Source organism: Salvelinus fontinalis, chromosome 42 (assembly GCF_029448725.1).
Source record: "Salvelinus fontinalis isolate EN_2023a chromosome 42, ASM2944872v1, whole genome shotgun sequence".
NCBI lineage: Eukaryota > Metazoa > Chordata > Actinopteri > Salmoniformes > Salmonidae > Salvelinus > Salvelinus fontinalis.
This window is the reverse complement of record NC_074706.1, coordinates 8,861,389-8,876,172: the sequence shown is the minus strand read 5'-3', so window position 1 is coordinate 8,876,172 and position 14,784 is coordinate 8,861,389. Positions and strand designations below refer to the sequence as shown.

Here is a 14,784-nt window from a genome sequence, read left to right as displayed (position 1 = left end):
CTGGAGAAACTAGCCCCACAACTTCCCTTTATTAAAGGCCTGTCATTCAGCTGGAGTACAGTACATGTAGCAGGCTGCCGCAGAAGACGAGTGTGAGGGAGAGATGATGGCCTGATCAGTGTCTCGTCACCGTCCGACATCGTGCTTAACATAACCTTGTGTTAGAGAACATCCCCTAATCCGAGGACTTCATCGTGTGGGTACGTGTCGCGTCTGTGCGCGTGTGTATTGCCGAAGAGACTGGGAGCGGTGTGTAATGTGTAATCACCCTTGAGACTGGACATGATTAAGCTCTCAGAAAGCGTTAAGAGGATGTTAATGAATGAATTACCTGTTGGCTGGATTAGATTGCATGTTGTTAACCTGTTCAGTGCCAATGATGTCCATATTAGGACAGCCTCAGCCTCGCAGGGAGTTGGTGTCGGTGTAATCCAGACTCTGTTTGTCCTCATATGGATACCGTATGAACCAGACATGGCCAGAGTTAGACTGACTGTGATTTGAGGAACCTTAAGGTAAATTAGGCTGACAGTTAACTCAGACGTTTAAATGTGGCAGGGTTTATTCCAAAGTTTCCGTTGTACTGGATTTCCAAGGTGATCTGACAGCTTGTATTGTGAATAAGGGATTAAGTAGAGGTTTTCAGTCAAACCAGGTGTACAAACAAACAGCAGAATAGGAAACAGATCATAGACCATCCCTGTTGTTGACATTGTCATTTTGCCAGAATAAGGGATATTGCTGGAGTTGGTACGCCACATATGTTCAGTGAAACCCATACTGCAGGGGGTGAATTTAAACATGTATACATTCCCATACATCTGCAGAAGGCTTTCAAAAGTCTTACAGACAGGCGGAGTAAAGTGGACACACACACACACACCAACTGCTAAAGCTTACAGTATGTTAGTTGTCTTCTCTCTCTCTCTCTCTCTCTCTCTTTCTCTTTTTCCCCCTTTCTCTCTCGCTCTCTCTCTCTGTCTCTTTCTCGCTCTCTCTCTTTTTCTCTCTCTGCCTGTCCTTTCCATCTGATTAAGATGAGTCCTTTACCGGCCCACTTGACAAGCCATCTCAATAACAGTCCTAAGGTCAACCAGTCGCCGGGGAAAGGGAAATCAAAACTACATAAATCCACCAATCATAGCTCTGTATTCATCAATGTTGAGTGTGTGTGTGCATGTTTCTATGCACTGATAATGCTCGGTTATTTTTACCAAGTGAGAGTGGTCGAAGGAGATAGATGAAATGCACTCACTGTTAACTAAAAACTACTGGTAAGTTGCAATCGCATAACATTCACCGCACCTGCATAAAAGTTCAGTCAGTGTTATTCTGTAGAAAGTCTGCTGGGACAAGGAACCAAACTGAAGTTCCTAACTGTATTCTTCAAGAGTACCCCATGTTCCCTAAGGTGCCTTCTGGGGAACTTTCTGACACCTGGCACACCTTTACCTGGCCATTGGTTTGGAACGAAACCTGCCCCTCACTCCCCAAGCCCTCAACCTTTACTGTATCGCTAGCTGTTTCATCTGTCTAGGGCCACAGGGAGCAGGGGAGCTCCACATAATTAGCCCAGGGTAGAGTGAGGGGAGCTGGGGTAGCTCGGTGCAGTCTCCCCCATGGGTCTCCATCACTGAAAGGGTCTCCATTGGAAGTCACCTGCCAAGGGGGCCCCTGTGATGCTAAGGCCCTGAGAGAGGCTCCTTTTAGGGGGACGGGGGTATGGGCTCCGTCCTCTCCGTCCTCCACAGAGCAGATCACCCGGGCCCCTGGTGCATCGCCTGCTGTCACCCTACTGTCGGCCCCTCACACACAGTTTTAAAGCCAATTTCCTGCGATTCTACATATTCTGCCATGGAGCTAAGCGTACATTTTCCAGTTTTAGAGCTAGTTTCCTGCAATTCTTTGCATTTTGCCATGATTAATGCTGTGATTTGCTCAAAACATAATAACAAAATGAATTCATTGTTTTTGCCATTCATTTTTCCATTCTCCTTGACGGTCTATCTTTTATTTTAATGATTGTTAGTTCGCAAAGATTATATTATAAAAAAATATACGTCCATTAACTTTTCTACATACTTTATATCTGGTTTTAGACGTTTAAGTTAACACTGAAAATCCCTGCATGCGCACGCATTTATACTGACTTTAAACACACACACACACACACACACACACACACACACACACACACACACACACACACACACACACACACACACACACACACACACACACACACACACACACACACACACACACACACACACACACACACACACACACACACACACACACACACACACACACACACACACACACACACACACACACAATCAGAATTGATGCTGCTGCTACTCTGTTCATCATATATCCTGATGCCTAGTCACCTTACCCCTATACATATTTACATTTACATTTAAGTCATTTAGCAGACGCTCTTATCCAGAGCGACTTACAAATTGGTGCATTCACCTTATGACATCCAGTGGAACAGCCACTTTACAATAGTGCATCTAAATCTTTTAAGGGGGGGGGGGGTCAGAAGGATTACTTTATCCTATCCTAGGTACATATCTACCTCCATCACTCCAGTATCCCTGCACATTGTAAATATGGTATTGGAACTGACCTGGTATATAGCTTCTTACTTTCTCTTGTTCTCATTTCGTATTTGAATTTCTGTGTGTTTTTGTCCTTATGTTATTTTGAGTGATATATTGACTCCTGCTTTGTTGGGTTTGGAGCTTGCAAGAAAGGCATTTCACTGTATTTGTGCACATAATTAAAACTTGAAACTTGAAACGGACACACACACACACACACACACACACACACACACACACACACACACACACACACACACACACAGAGAGATATGTATGCTTGCGCACAGCCACCCACACACACACACCCCGTAACTGTTAGACGGTGGACTGTCTGCTGCTAGGCTCTAACCTCACCTGCGATGAGAATCAACCATTTTTATTTTTGTTCCTTCGTAATTTCTTCCTTCACTACAAATAGTCTCCTTCCCTAGTAAGGAGCACCTTTTTGCAGGATAATTAGAGTGGGAATGGAGAGCAGTTTGGAGGGCATAAACTGCCCTTGGTCTTTTCATATTATGTTTGAATGACAAAGGGAAACAATTTTGCATTAAGAAATTGTATATGCTTGTTATTTTCCAATTTTCTACGTAAAATAAAATAAAAGTAGCACAACAAAAGCCGAAGGTCCCCCTGAGGTTAGCTAACAAAAGCAACTCATTCCCTATAATTTTACATTCCCCAGTCATTTGTTCATTCCTCCTACCTGTAGCTCTCTGCAGTTGTGGTACTTCACTGTCCTATTGCAAAGAACAAACAAAGGACTAGCGTATCTCCCTGCCCAGCAAGCAGTCTCATCTGTATCAGCCCCATTGTTGTCCTCAGCTTTTTGAGAAGAGACTCAAAATGTGGCATCACATTTGAGACGTAGACCCTTTTATGTTCTCATTTGCTAGCTAGCTAGAAGCCATTGGCCCTGACTGGGCTTGTGTGTGTGTGTGTGTGTGTGTGTGTGTGTGTGTGTGTGTGTGTGTGTGTGTGTGTGTGTGTGTGTGAACAGAACAGAAGACGCCCACGTTTGTCCCTCATAACGTGCAGACCAGGGACTCGGCTGTGCTGATTGAGTCCAGACGCACGCTGTTTCTCTGACTCGCAGAGAACATGGCGGTGTCCTTCTCTTTTTGAAGAGACGCTGGTTCATGATGAAACTCATCCCTTGGATCATTAACTCAGAAGACGCGGCCTGATATCCTGGAGATATGTACCATATTTATAATGTATTAGTTGTTATAGGGCCGGAGGGTTAGGACATCATAGAAGAGGACTGTTTTTATGCATCTATTAGAGTTAGGAAACCCAGACTGAAAGAGATGATCTCTCCATGGTACGGAGACCCCCTGTGTTCAAATCAAATCAAATGTCATTGGTCACATACACGTGGTTAGCAGATGTTAATGTGAGTGTAGCAAAATGCTTGTGCTTCTAGTTCCAACAGTGCAGTAATATCTAACAAATAATCTAACAATTCCCAACAACTACCTAATGCACACAAATCTAACAAGTAATCTAACAATTCCCCAACAACTACCTAATACACAGAAATCTAAAGGGGTGAATGAGAATATGTACATATAAGTATATGGAGGAGCGATGGCCGAGCGGCATAGGCAAGGTGCAGTAGATGGTATAAAATACAGTAGTGTTCATTGATTGGGTCTCAATACAGTATATACATGTGAAATGAGTAATGTAAGATATGTAGACATTATCAGAGTGGCATTGTTTGAAGTGACTAGTGATCCATTTATTAAAGTGTCCAGTGATTGGGTCTCAATGTGGGCAGCAGCCTCTCTGAGTTAGTGATTGCTGTTTAGCAGTCTGATGGAAGCTGTTTCTCAATCTCTCGGTCCCATCTTTGATGCACCTGTACTAACCTCGCCTTCTGGATGATAGCGGGGTGAACAGGCAGTGGCTCGGGTGGTTGTTGTCCTTGATGATCTTTTTGGCCTTCCTGTGACATCGGGTGGTGTAAGTGTCCTGGAGGGCAGGTAGTTTGCCCCCGGTGATGCGTTGTGCAGACCGCACCACCCTCTGGAGAGCCTTGCAGTTGCCATACCAAGCGGTGATACAGCCCGACAGGATGCTCTCGATTGTGCATCTGTAAAAGTTCGTCAGGGTTTTGGGTGACAAGCCACATTTCTTCAGCCTCCTGAGGTTGAAGAGGCGCTGTTGCGCCACTGTCCCTGTGGGTGGACCATTTCAGTTTGTCTGTGTACGCTGAGGAACTTGAAACTTTCAACTTCTCCACTTTTGACCCTTCGATGTGGATAGAGGGCTGCTCCCTCTGCTGTTTCCTGAAGTCCCCGATCATCTCCTTTGTTTTGTTGACGTTGAGTGAGAGGTTGTTTTCCTGACACCACACTCTGAGTGCCCTCACCTCCTCCCTGTAGCCTGTCTCGTCATTGTTGGTAATCAGGCCTACTACTGTTGTGTCGCCTGCAAACTTGATGATTGAGTTGGAGGCGTGCGTGACCACGCAGTCATGGGTGAACAGGGAGTACAGGAGAGGGCTGAGCACACACCCTTGTGAGGCCCCTGTGTTGAGAGTCAGTGAAGTGGACATGTTGTTTCCTACCTTCACCACCTGGGGGCGGCCCGTCAGAAAGTCCAGGACCCAGTTGCACAGGGCGGGGTTGAGACACAGGGCCTCCAGCTTGATGATGAGCTTGGAGGGTACTATGGTGTTGAATGCTGAGCTGTAGTCAATGAACAGCATTCTTACATAGGTATTCTTCTTGTCCAGATGGGATAGGGCAGTGTGCAGTGCGATTGCGTCATCTGTGGACCTGTTGGGGCGGTATGCAAACTGAAATGGGCCTAGGGTGGCCGGTAAGGTGGCAGTGATATAATCCTTGTCTAGCCTCTCAAAGCACTTCATGATGACAGAAGTGAATGCTACGGGGTACAGGAACAATGGTAGCCATCTTGAAGCATATGGGGACAACAGACTGGGATAGGGACCGATTTTAAATATGTCCATATATGCAGGTTATATGCTATGTAAGGGTAGCCATGTTTATATAACACCCCCTTATGTTTTAGGTAACAAATAATAGGATGTAAGGTCAGCTGTATTCACAGCTGCAGTTGTGGTACAGCAGTTGTTATCATGTCACAGTACAGCAGCAACAATCCAAACGGATTATTCAGTCAATAACGTATATGTTATGTTTAAAAAGCATATTGCATTACTTTTAAAGGTGCAGTATGCAGAAATCGCTCCACCATTTCCGGGTTGCTAAAATTTGAATAGTTTGCCTAATTGCAGTTTGTGACAAAACAAGCAATGCATAGTTTAGAGAATCATTGTACCATCTAAACCGCTGTGAAATATATTTTCAATTACTATAAATATAGTATTTTCAGCTGTTTGAAGCTGGTGTACAACACGGACAGTAAAAGATGTAAAAAAAAAAAAAGAAAAAAGAAACTTACGAACGTGAAGCATAGAAATAGCGCATATAGAACAGATCTACCGCTTCTTAGACTTGATTTCAATTACAATGACAGATCTATAACTCACATTCCTATGTGAATTTGTTCGGGGTTGCCCAAAAAGTTACATATTGCAGCTTTTAATAGGGAAATACTTGTTTTTGTTTCAAACATGTTATGGTGAGGCTCTACTTGAGGGTAACACAACCAGTAGATGGAGCTCTAGAGCTACTGGTGACGGATAAATACAGCTAACCATTCAGCGCCATTTAACTCTCCAACCTGCTCCATGTCTGCAATTAAACTGCCAATGATTAGCAGTACTTTGGCTGACATCGCCCATATAAATGGCACATTTGGTGCCGAATAGCTTCTTCTATTCCTAATTGATGAGAGTTTGAATTGTGTTAGGTCCTTCAGATTGTAGAGGGCCAGGGCCACAGCTCCCGGTACACAACACCAATCTGCTCCCGCTGAGATCTTTATGAATTCAGCCTGGCTCCTGTCTTTATATGAAAATAGGAAAATGAGGCCATTGGAGTTTTTTTTTTTCTGTGTTGATTCCTGTTTTTCCTCGGTTCTTGTAAAGGCTGAATCATGGTGGCTTGTATAGCCTGTAGTCAGAGCCGGTCTCATGTGTTAGAAGCTGAGGCGTGTTGCTGTAGTGTACGTTGTAATAAAGAGGGCGGTGGGGAGGGGTCAGAAAACAGCCTCTCTATAATGTCTTCTTCTCTCTTTCTCCTGCAGGTCCAAGCATCTGTCTGAGGTCAGAGGGAGTGGGAGTCTGTAAATGTAAGTGTCTTGATTTTCTGAATAAATATAATACTAAGTACTATGAATATCTATATTAGTAATGTAACATATTGTTTTATAATGATACAATACACAAACAATAGTCATGATAATCTAAATAACAGTTAATGATCTGGGAAAGGTGAGTAACTTTCCTGCTCGGAAGCTTTACAATAACCATCGCAAAAGTCCAGCAAAAAAAGTGCAAGGTTCTTGAGGCCGTTAGCTGTTTCCGACGCTCGGTAGCTGTGCATGATCGAGTCACTTCAAGTAACTGACGAATCTAACCCAGCCTAGAGGCGTTTTGGATGGAATGACATGTATCCTGACGATCCACCCTTGTCAGTTCTGACAGGCCATCAAGCATGTCTTTATCCATATCAATGTTTCTGCTCCTGTACAGTACACAGAGAACATCCCTCCTAGCTGCTACCCTCCCCGGCTACCATCCCATCTGCTCACCCACCCGGTGACTGATGACCCCTCTGGTGTGATTCGCTTGACACACACGCTCTCACTCACCCACCCACTCACACAGACTCACACCCCCTGCAGGATGAGTAGTGAATGCAGCTACTAGTACTCTGCCCACGCCTGTCTCACCCTCCACTTATCCATCCACTCATCCATCCACTCATTCCTCCCATCCCTCCCTTTCTCCCTCCAATGTTCTCTCCTCTCTTCTCCCTTTGGTGTGTCTGACGGCGCACCACGCTGCCCCATGCTGATTTCCCACAATCCCCACCGTCAGCAGTGGGCCGCTCAGCACTCGCTACCCATGAGCACTCTCTTCTCCACTGGCCCATCTTTTCTTAGGAGAGGCAGCGTGGGGGCAGCGTGTTGTGTATTGTACAGTAATGCACAATGTCAGGCCCCCTGAGAACAGAGAAAGGCGTAGGGTAAGATGGGGGGGGGGGGGGGGGGGGGGGGGGTCAGGGAGACTCTAACCCTACATTGAGAGGATTAAGAGTTAGCCAATGCAGAGAGGTTAGCCGGGTAATGTGGATTGAGTCTCTATCATGGCAGATACATATCTATCCTTTGAAACTGATCCCGCCTGTGCTCTGAGGACCCATTGACCATAGTTAGTGTTTAGTTAGTTTATTAAAACATCCAGAGGTCTAGTACCTGTTCAAGAAATGTGGATCTATTAGAAGGTTCTGTTTATTTCGTTTGGCGTTTCGTAACCGAGAGCTGCCATTTTAGGATATTGAGACTGTGCATCTGCGATGCTGCGCATCTGTGATTTCACAAAATGGCGGATGATGTTGGGATGAGCACAGAAGGTATGTGTGCGAAGCCGAAGTAGGCCTGTGTTTCGCAAAATGTCCGTATTTTAATGAATACCAAAGAATTATGACACTTCAAATAGTTATTATTTTTCTGTTGAGCAGCCTAAACCACAGTAATCTTGTTACATGTCTTTAGTTTGTCAAATGTATCTTTTGGAATATTGTGACATTATTTTGTTGTCAAAATGATCGTGACAAACAGATAGATTTTCAGGGAAATTTTCAAAGCTCCCTAAAATCACATTTGCCAGTAGAACAAGTAACAGAGTAAACTATTACTGATATAAATAATTGTTTTAAATTCCATTTGTTTACGTATTGAATTTGGCGGCCATTTATTCCCGTTTTCTCAAGTCAATTGAATATCCGTGTTTGACATTTTTTACATTAAATAGTGGACATAATTCATTATTATAGTTTAGAAGTCTCTACGGCTTAAGAATGAGGGAATTTTACACATTGGTAATTATTTACGGAGTTTGAACGAGGCTAATTTACAGTGTGGGCTGAGTTATTAATACTGAAATATAGCTTCTAAGTCCATGTTCTTGACCACATTGAAAATGAGCAGGGAGACGGCCCCACTAAAAGACGAAAGGCCATTTCACCCGCATATTGTTAAATTCTCATTTAATTACCATCCACATTACTTTGTATTAGAAGAACAGGAAACTTATAGCAATACTGTGCTCTTAAAAAAAGACAACAAAAAGCAATTAATGTTGAATTCCTCTTCAACGGCTTTTGTTATCGTTCAAGAGTTCTCCTATTTAAGGACCTGCAAAGAGGTGGACTTAAAAAGGAAAATACTGTTAACAGTCATATTAATTGCGAGTTGATTATTGCGAATCGTAAGCAGACGTAAAGGTTCAGTAGTTTACAATGAATTTTTTTAATTAAAAGGGATTTGCGTGATTGAAATTACTTATACATACCTTGTTAATGGGTTATCAAAATGAACAGGCCTCTATGGTTGAATAGTGCATTTGGAACTATTTCCAAGTGAGTTGTGGAGACTTAAAATGGTGCCCTCTGGACTCACTAAAATGTCCTATTTTAAGAATTTAACATTTTGAGGTAGACATATACATAATGAGGCAATTGACATTTAATTACCTTATATTTAACATTCTGTTCTTTAGCATTCTGTAATAAAAATGATTGAAATGCGTACGTTTTTCAGTCATTACAATGGTACGTAATGTGAAATATAGAGTAAATACAGGCCTAACTGAAACAACCTGGCACAGAACTAGCCACAAAGCGCTGACTCCAAATAGAGTCTCACTGACCACCACCCAGTAACCAACAAGTCTACTGGTGCACTTAATCATCGCAGCAAAAACAAAACTCTAAACATCAGCAGCGCTCAAAAAACGGTACCTTGTGACGATCCAGTTGAGTGTCCGATAATGTCTACTCTCCTCGCCGCACGAGCGATACCTTTGCCGTCTTTTGTGCAGGCCAGAGGCTCTGCCTGCCTGTCGTCTAATGCCTCTGTATGCCTGTACTCCTTCTCTATCCCCCTTCAACGGCCTGTCTGGGCTAGAGAGATAAGGGCAAAGTTGTATTCTCAGAGAGGTAATACACCTGCAATCTGCAGCGGTGGGGCTTGGTGATGCTATCATTAAGGGAATATTTACCTCTCGCCGTGAAATGGAAGCTGGTCACGCAGCGTGTGGCGAGGGTAGGTGAGAGAGGGCCGAAGAGGCAACACGGTGGAGAGAGATTGATGCGGAGGCTGACGCACGCACAAACATAGACACACACACACTGAATTGCCCTGAATGGCTGCTCTTAACATCGCAAATGTAAATATGAAATCTTTTTCCGAATAGTTCACAAAGAAATAGCACCTGTGCGGTTTCAGTCTCTCAGTACCACAGATGAGACGTAGCGTAGGAGAAGTCGAGTGGAACTCTCTCTGCATCCATTATGAACTGATTACAGACTGTTTGACATGTATTGATGTGAGGCAGGATGTCTTCATCAAGAACTAGAGCAAACTCCTTTCAGTTCTACAGGCTCTGGCTCTGTAGTTTCACCGCAGTCAGATGAAGACTGCATACTGTTCTGCTTCAGTATCCCAAGGGTCCGAAACTCGGCTATTCCTTTTCAAGCCACTGTCAGACATACAGCGGATAGCAAAGGCTGTATCCCTGTAAGCCAATTACTGTGCGGCTGTCCCCCAGCAGGACATAACATGGGGTGGTGGTACAGTATTGCGTCCCTGGGATAGATTGTGTCCAGTACCAATACTGCTAATACAGTAGGATGTTGTTAAGTCATCAAACTGCTGCTCATCAGGACTGGTGCTGATGATGCCATTAGTTTTCTGTTCTTATCAAAGAACTGTCAGGATATCAACCTTCCAAAATGGCAGTCATGCTGAATTTGATGAGAACATGGAACATGTGAGAGCAATTGCATGAATTTGGATGGGCTAACCCAAGGGAATTGAAATCTTACCCTACGAGGTCCGGAGCCCGCTGGTTTTCTGTTCTACCTGATAATTAATTGCACCCACCTGGTGTCTCAGGTCTAAATCAGTCCCTGATTAGAGAGGAAGAATACCGCTGTGTTAGATGAAAAGGAAAGGCCATGGGATCACTTTTAGGAGGACTGGTAACAAGCTGGAGGCAAGCGGCTCAGTGGGGAAGTCGGAACTACTTCTCACAAGTCACTCTGTGGAGGAATACGGAATACGTTTGTGTTGGCGTGTGATTGTGTCAAGCAGCCATTTTGTTTGTTGCGCTACATCAGCATCCAAGTCACCAAATCAATCCCTAGGAAAATGCAGAGGCACAATAGTGATTTTGTGGCGTCAGGGTTTTGTTCTGAAGGTCGTTTATAAATGTCAAAACCGCCGACACATCACTTTGAGAGGCTGAGGCGCTAAATGGATTTTGGCTGTTTTTGTTTACAGATGTGCCGATTTTAAAATTCATGAAAACTAACAAACACTTAGTGCTTCTTTGCAGCCTCTTCAAAACAAAGATATTCCCCCATAACTCTAATATATCTCACACCCAATGTGAGACTAAAGCTATAATGTATTCTAGGTGATTTCTTCTTTGTCTTGTGTACTTAAGCCGTTTGTCCCTGTGTATTTAGCTCAAACAGTAAATGGAAATGATAATATGATTCCTCCTTCACTGTAGAGTTAAATGCCATGTGTAGTGTTCCTCTTACTAAACAACCACATAGGCAGCTAGCTGTATACAACTGGAAATTAATTGGACTTGTTTAACAGGTAGACCTTGAGGTGAGGGAAGCTTGATTTAAAAACCCGGATAATGTGACTCTGGAAGTAGAAACTCATTTGACCCTTTGACTTGGCTGACTCGGCTCACACAGGAAACAGCCCTCAACCTTCGGTTACCGTGTAGGAATTAGGCCCAGTCAACTCCACATCGAGACCCCATCTCAATGCTAAATTAGGTGCTCTGGGAGGTTGGTGGAGACTATCAAGCTTTGTAATGAGTCTGTGGTCTGTCATTCTTTTCATTGTTCCAGAATCAGTTTTTGATTGGACAACTTGGGGAAAGAAAAGGTTTGAAATGAAATGTGTAGCCTGAAAGCATTCAGAAATCCCAATTTGAATTTGTTTTATTAGTCATTTTGCTCCATAAATGTCTAATTATTACAGCTGTAATCTTCAATCATCTTTTAATTCTGATATCATGTAGTCTTTACTAGAGCAGCAGTAAAGTTTTTAGCCCCAATAGTCAAGGCTAATTATTTGGGAAATGCTCAAAGCAGAAAATACGTTTGAAGTGTTATGATATTCATCTACCTTGGTTCTATTTAAAAATGAGCTCACTCTGTTGTTCTCAAAGTCAAGAATCATCTTCTTTGGACTGTCTTTTCAAGTTTTCATTTGAACAAGTTTGAGAATATTGCACTTCGGCTCTCTGAGGCAATCAGCACCATTCTGAACATAATCTATTTTCAATAATTACATGTTGCACTTACACTGCGTCAGGCCGCCATGACAGTGTGCAATTAAACCTACGTGTTGCCCTGGTGAACGGATGCATTGGGCTGATTCAGGGAATTAAGGCCATCCCGTCTCTCAGATGGTCGTTTTTAAAACATCTGGCACAAGGAGGGAGGGAGGGAGGGAGGGAGGGAGGGAGGGAGGGAGGGAGGGGGAATGGAAAGAGAGAGGAAAGAACGGGGAGAGAAGGAGAGCGAGACAGAGTAAGGGAAAGAGAGAGGTTTGGGTTTTTGGTCAAGTTTCATCCACTCTCCTGAGGAGGATCATCTGCTCTAGCCGAATTCCCTCCATTACTCGTGTGTTTACAGAACATATACGGGACGGAAGAACTGTGTGCTCAGTCATTTGCCCCGGATAAGCAAATGACGCAATTTCAGTGCAACGCAGAATTGTTTTATCTGGCTCTGTGGAGCGCTAGCCCTGCCTACCCCCGTTTGCTTTCCCTTGTCTTGAAATAGGGTCAGCCTTGACTGGCTTCTAGACAGGACTGTCACGCCTTCTGAGAGCAAGACTGTATGCTGTACTCTCCCCAGCAGAAAAATAAAATGGCCTCCATTGTGCCTTGTAGATATAAACAGACACAGTCAGACATCAGCTGTGCAAATAGATGACATATGGGCCCGGTTCACCACTGTATACATCACGTCACCTTACAGTACATTAGGGACTTAGTTTGAGGGATGAATTTAAAGAAAGAGGGATGAGGGAGAGTATCTGAGTGTTCCTGAATGATCGGCGCTGGGAGAGCGGGAAAGAGGGATGCCGAGGCTGGCAAAGTTACGGGAGGAGGAGGAAGGAGAAGGGTGCTGACAGCCTCGTATGACGGACGGTTGATCCAAGCTCCGTTTTTGTGCTAAGAAGCTGCCAAACATGCACCTCTGACCTCGACGGCAATTTGTCATATCGGCCCTGACAGGCTCCAAGTAATTTTTTGGGTGGGGGGATGATGGGTGTTATTTGACAACCTATCATTTCGCTTCCCCCAAAGTCTCTTGCATCATGTTGAGTGATGAAACTTTTCCAAAAGATCTGTTGTTTGCAGTAATCTGACACTCACGCCTACATTTTGTCAATCTAGTCATGTTAATTTAGGCCTTCCTATCTTTGTGTCATAATAATTTACATTTTAGTCATTTAGCAGAAGCTCTTATCCAGAGCGACTTACAGTAGAGTGCATACATTTGATTACATTTTACATACTGAGACAAGGATATCCCTACCGGCCAAACCCTCCCTAACCCGGACGACGATATGCCAATTGTGCGTCGCCCCACGGACCTCCCGGTTGCGGCCGGCTGCGACAGAGCCTGGGCGCGAACCCAGAGACTCTGGGGGCGCAGCTAGCACTGCGATGCAGTGCCCTAGACCACTGCGCCACCCGGGAGGCCTGATAATCCATTGAATATATGGTATTGGTATAATCCATTGAATATATGGTAAGGTAAAAATAGATTCATGATGAGTTACTATGATAGTTGTAGACTATAGGCCCCAATGTTAAGTTTAGATGTATCTATGCCAATCACGTTTTAATTGAACTCTTTTTAATCTATGAACTGCAATGCAGAAACAGACAATATGGACATGGCAGCAAACAGAGGCCCTGTTCAACTGCTCCTGCACCTGTCAAACCACTGATTTAGAACCTTTCAGAATATTCCACTCCAATTTTAACCTTGTAAAATCCCACTTGACATAAATAGCGAACGTCGTTCAGAAGAGCGTGTAGCTAACCAGAGATGCAACCGAGAGGTTTATAACGACGCCGTGACATTTGAGGAAATGACAGGAACCTTATAAAAGAAAATGGGCGAGCCGGTGACAATCTGGTAATAAGATTGTTTTACCTCACTGCATCAGTGCCTTTGATACTGTCATAGTAAATCAAGGGCTGTGTTCCAAATGGCAACCTATTCCCTACATAGTGCACACATTTTGTCAAGAAAAATGAGTTACACTATGTGCCCTAGGCCCGGTTTCCCTATAGCGATGGAACTTAGGCTTACGAGTGTTTTTAGCGATGCATCTTTCCTACAACAGCCGAAGATGTAACATGCGTTTCCCAAAACACCACGCAGAGAGAATGTTTGCTAAGTGCCTCGTTGGAGCATTTGTCAATTCTGATATGATCGAAAGAAAGGGAGTGCTCGGATCAGCTTTCTCCTTTCAAATCTTACCTTAACGTTAGAATTACTTCACAATACTGACGATGGACCAGCTACTAGAGAAATATTACCACCTACATTTAAATGTAATTCAAAAGGATTGAAGTAGGCCTATAGCCAACTTAATATTTTAATGCAGTCATCTCAGTTTTCATTTGAAGCAGCTTTTTATGCGTCACTTGTTTTTATCAATTGCAAAGACATTGGCAACTTTGTGTTTGTAGTCAACTTTGTTCTGAAGTTGTTGGCGGAGAGACGGATAAACCATGTGTTTCTATGTTTAGTAGACATCTTCGGTGTATAAAGAGACACATGAGGGCAAAAAAAGCATCGGACGCACTTAGCTCTTCTGTTGTACGAGTAGTCTGAGGCCGGCGTTAGATTACAAGCGTTTTGAAGTGCAACGTTAATAACGATGGTTTTGGAAAATGGCTCGGAGATTTAACGATGCTCCTATGAAGGTTCTACCGGTGACATTACCTTAAGATGCT

The 14,784-nt window shown here is 43.7% G+C and overlaps 1 protein-coding gene across 1 annotated transcript in view; it reads left to right on the top strand.

Annotated features, from left to right (window-relative positions):
• The window catches only part of LOC129841361 (teneurin-3-like), a 527,857-nt gene that overhangs the window by 105,305 nt on the left and 407,768 nt on the right, over positions 1–14,784 (top strand). Inside the window, exon 2 of the mRNA XM_055909600.1 lies at positions 6,792–6,836. The gene's annotated coding sequence lies outside the window, so the exon portion shown is untranslated. The remainder of the gene's footprint in view (positions 1–6,791; positions 6,837–14,784) is intronic.